The following is a 4785-nucleotide window of genomic DNA, read 5'->3' on the forward strand; positions in this document are numbered from 1 at the left end:
CGCCCCATACCAAAGCCACCAAGGTGTCCCTGCTATGTGTGACATGTCTATCATACCGTGCACTATGGGTGATAAAAAAGACCTGAATAACACTTCCTTGCCAACAATTGAACAAAGAAGCTGAGTTAGACCCAAATCAGTAGAGGCACCCAAATGCCCGGCAAGGGACTCTAAATCGCCACAAAAAAGGCTGCTTATGTCAGATAGTCCCGAGCTAGAAGAGTGCCTGTGTGAAACAATGACATCAACGCTACTTTGGGAGTAAAAGTGCCAGGAATGGTATGAGACTGCGTAACTCAGAAGGAGCAGCGTAACACAAACCTAGACTGTCAGTCTGAAATACCTGGCCCTGTAAAACCGGAGAAGGGCAAGAGCCACTGTGCCTACGAGAAGACACCCTTGCGCTGCAGGGGAAAAACGGCTTGCGCCAGCTTCGCCTCATCCTGAGCACGCCAGCCCAGACTACTATTAGAGTGACCCCGACCAAATCCAAGTCCCTGTATGTTCTTCGCAACCTGTGAGAGCGAAACCAACACCAATGGTCGCAATGCCGACCCACAGCGTATAAGTAACCGAGCCTAGTATGCCTCCCTGTAAAGCTGCACGCTGCGCCACCAGGACAATGTGTTCTGCTCTTAGAACATCGCTAAAAGATTTCTATTAGAACAAAATTGTAACTCCAAAGGAAAGTTGGAAGTCACCAAAATTTCCAATAATATTGGTGAGCTGCTGCGTAAACTTATTTGCAAACAAGAACCATCCCCGAATAATGTGTGGCCATGCACTCTGAAATAGAAAAAATTTGCCCAGGCACTGTCAGTAACTCTTCCCAAGGAGGGCGAGAAAGAGCTGGACTGTATCAAAATGTGCATAAAACATATCGGGCCGTAATGCTCCTGGTGATAACCTGGGTGTCCCTTACCCTGGCTCACTGGACACCGAGAGTAGGACCCTTCTACCATATGGTAGTTCGGGCGGCCCCCAGGAGAGAGGGCAGTTCTCCAGCGCGGTTCCTGCAAATGAGACATGAAACAACTATTCGAAAACCCCGCCCCCCTTCTGTAACCATACGAATTTGTTAAGAAGGGACTGGGGCAACTGCCCCTTGTCTACCAGGCCAAGCCTGACAGTCAGTTACGAGAACTGATAATTCAAATACACTGTCGTAGGAGTTGGGCGGGGCAACCAAGGTGAATCTACAGCGCCTGAGGCAAAAGTGCAGGGAAGCGACTTGTAATAGGACCGTGGCTCACATGCTAAGCTTGTTCACAGGGGATGCAAGCACCGCCCAACTTCTGCCACAGCTTACCGAGAAGTAACCCACAGATGGCTACCTCTAGGAACGAGTTTGCATCCTGTACTTGCGCAAAAGCCACCCAACTGGGTGAAGGAAAGGAACCTGTGTTAGGCTGACTGCTGGGGAATGCAGTCACTACCTCTACTTGTGCTTCGTCCGCGTAACAACACTCACAACACTATGCCTCCTGTGGAGCACAGCGAATACTGCAAGAGATCCCTGTCCCCATATGTCACCTTGTTTCCTGCGACTAAGCGAGAAAGCATCTGCGAAACCCGGGATCGAACCAGGGACCTATAGATAATCAGTCTAACGCTCTCCCAACTGAACTATTTCGGCTCCGGATAAGTCGGTCCGAAAGTACCCAGGTACTTCTGAAGCTGTCGGAGTATCTAAGCTGGCTTGCATGCCGAGCGCCCCCGCATGGAAGGTGCACTGCGCTAAACGCGTGTGGAGCCAATCAGAAACACTAGTCTGAAGAAATTCCTATTAAACTGTTCCATACTTAATACCCGCTCACTCCAGGTCTAGCCGGGGCACCTATGACACCCGGAACGGCATAAGAGCTGGGCCATGTTCAGCCGTTCCAAAAAGAAATCCCGCTATAACCTAAAGTTGGAGAGTCCACAGACAAAGAAACAACTGGCACGTACGTCCCCTGGAAGAGGAAACTGATACTGGAATGGCCACGACTCTTAGCACAGAAAGGTGCTGCGCAATACAGACCTAGCTGTTCTATACGAGCTGCACTGCTGGTGCTGGAGATAGCGAGAGCTTCCTAACCTAATTGCTCCGGTAACGTTCGTGCAGAGCGCGACCCCGCTCGAGGACTGCCTGATGCCCCGAAACTCCCAGGACTGGAGTGGTCGTCGAGAGAGTTCCTGACCGAATACATAATCAGGGGGGTCCCGCAGAGCATGCCCTGACACCCTTGTACTCGCATACCTCACGCCATAATCTCTGAAGACCTGAGCTCCGCTGACTACAGGAACCCGATGGGCTGCGCTGAAACAGCAGGCACCTGGCGGCGGAACCTCAGCGCGCCGCCTAGAAGAAACAATGCTAAATGGCCGGTACCAGGGAATGCTGTGTGGAAGTGGACTCCAATGAAAAGGAGCCTAGAAGAAAACACCACGTCCTTTAAGACCCGCTACTTCCTAACTGGGTCATAGGTAGCGTAAAACAAGACGGAGCCTACCGCTAAACAACTAAGCTCTTCGAGGCTCCCAAATTCTCCCCCAAGATAGAGATGCCTTGCCACACAGGCGCCTATACCGTCACCGTGCTACTCCTTCTGCCATCAAATGAACTCCCAGGCAAACAGGCTCGCGGACAACCAAGGCCCCAGCCCCACGACCAGTGAAACAGACTCCCACGCGGAGCCCTCATCCAGAAAAGGGGGGGGGGCACTACTACAGTGCCCACACGCTCACAGGAACACCTAGACCTCCGACGCCTTACCAAGGTGCGCGTCATAAGACGGACGAAACGAACGGTGCAAAAACTTACACCCCCGGTAACCACAGCCCGGCTAAGGAAATCGAAAGTGGAAGAGACCCTCTCTGCACCTGTTGTTGTCTGAGTTGTGCGGCCCAAAGGGCCCACCTGGCTCAAAGTGTACGTGTAGTGACCCGGAGGACGGCCACACGCTATGCAAGCGCGCCCACCTCATACAAAATAAGCAACCACCGAGATACCATTAAAAGTGATCAGACACTATGAACATGTGGGCCAAAAGACAAGTGTGAGCTAAACATACAGAAGGCTCATGGATAATCGCCCCCGGACAGAAAAAGAAGAGAAGCCAAAATGGCCGCACCCGGGCACCCATAATACACATGTACAGCCAAAATGGCCGACCCCGGGCGCCATTTTACTCACGTTCAGCCAAAATGGCCGCCCCCGGGCGCCATTACCCACGTGGGCAGCCGAGCTGGCCGCACCCGAGCGCCTAACACGTGCGCAGTCCAGATGGCAACAATCAGGCGCTGTTACACATGTGCGCAACCCAGATACATATGTGCGCAGTACACTTATGCCGCCTATGCTGAAACAAGCCTAACAGCCCTTCAACCCCTGTGCCAGACTAAGACCCCGAGCTCAACCCCGGCAAAACTGGCAAGGTGCCCAGCGGAAAATTAAGCTCCTAAATTAAGCGCTAGGGGCCCGCGCACTGCCCAGCATTGCGAAATCCTCCGGAGACCCGCCCTGCATCCCAGACGGTAAGCACGCAGAGTACAAACAAATGAATACATACTTCCTAAACAGTCACAGGAAAAGAAAATCGCTACCCCCTGCAAGGTACCCGCCCAGTGCCCGGCCCCCGAAAACAAAATTACACAAAAAGGGGGAAACTGTGCGAAATGCTGACAAGAATATGTCCCCAGCTTCGGCGGCCCCCCACTCAGAGGGAGGAGAGTGTATACCTGGCGTTATGAGGGTGTCCAAGATACCGAAAGCTGGCCGTGTCCATACCGTGTGTAGAGAGGTGATTACGGCACAATGGTCACCACCATAAAATTAAGCGAATCCCCAAAGCGAGAGTGACAGCAGCTGTTATGAACGCCCGAGACACCCGTGCGCCGCTCACCGCCGAGTCCTCGTTAACGCAGCATCTCTGCCCACACGGCTGAGACAAACCCTGCCACCAACAATAGCCAGGCACCGTAGGCAAGCCACAGAACCAGCAAGGAACTGCTGAAATGCCCCATCAAAATTAATAAAACAACGCTGGATTGCCCCATAAAATATGGCAGAATTAAAAGAAAGTGCGAGTACCGCATATAAAAGTACTGCATCACTGCAGAAAGTGCTACAACTGTAACCAAAGACGTGCCTAAACCGTCCCAAAGAAAGTGCATCAACCCTAAGATGTGCCGGTGCTGCTGAGGAAAAGATAGGTGTCCGTATGAGATGGGCTGCTCCCATGAAAGTGCAGCATCCCATCCCAGGAATGTTGAAAATATCCCGTGAAAACAGCATCCTACAGACAGTACCAGTACGGTGCTAAAAACAGCATCCTACGGACAGATACAAGTACGGTGCTAATAAAATGACCGGCTCCAACCGAAGTGCAGACACTGTCCAGACGGAAAGGCACACGCGACCCTGAATGCCCGCGCTCCAAAAGACTGGTAGCTCGCGCGCGGGCCCGCACAAGAGACCTCCCATGCCCCCACGATACATAGTATCCAAAATAGCCCAACAGAATCGAACCCACACGGGCTGGAGTGTTCCGCTCCATGCTACCAACACCATGCAAACAGGACCACAGGGAAGTTACAAATACGCCGAACAAGGCCTCTCCGTGGGGTCCCGGACCAGCTCCCACGCAAAAACGCGGGCACACACACGCGAGCCCAGCACCCATGCCCCCGGAAACCCGCGACCGGGGCCTGGATCACGGCATAGGCCACTGAACCCCCCGCTGTCCCCTCACCCGAAATGGCAAACATAACTAAACCTTCAGCAAAAACGACTCACCGCAA

General features: G+C 52.9%; 1 non-coding gene across 1 annotated transcript; it reads right to left on the reverse strand.

Moving 5' to 3' along the window:
- Positions 1–1558: 1558 nt before the first annotated feature.
- Positions 1559–1636, reverse strand: TRNAI-GAU (transfer RNA isoleucine (anticodon GAU)). Its single transcript has one exon. It is a non-coding gene; the product is annotated as a tRNA-Ile (tRNA).
- Between the last annotated feature and the right edge of the window lie 3149 nt (positions 1637–4785).

The sequence above is a fragment of the Lissotriton helveticus genome, chromosome 1_1 (assembly GCF_964261635.1).
Source record: "Lissotriton helveticus chromosome 1_1, aLisHel1.1, whole genome shotgun sequence".
Taxonomy (NCBI): Eukaryota; Metazoa; Chordata; class Amphibia; order Caudata; family Salamandridae; genus Lissotriton; species Lissotriton helveticus.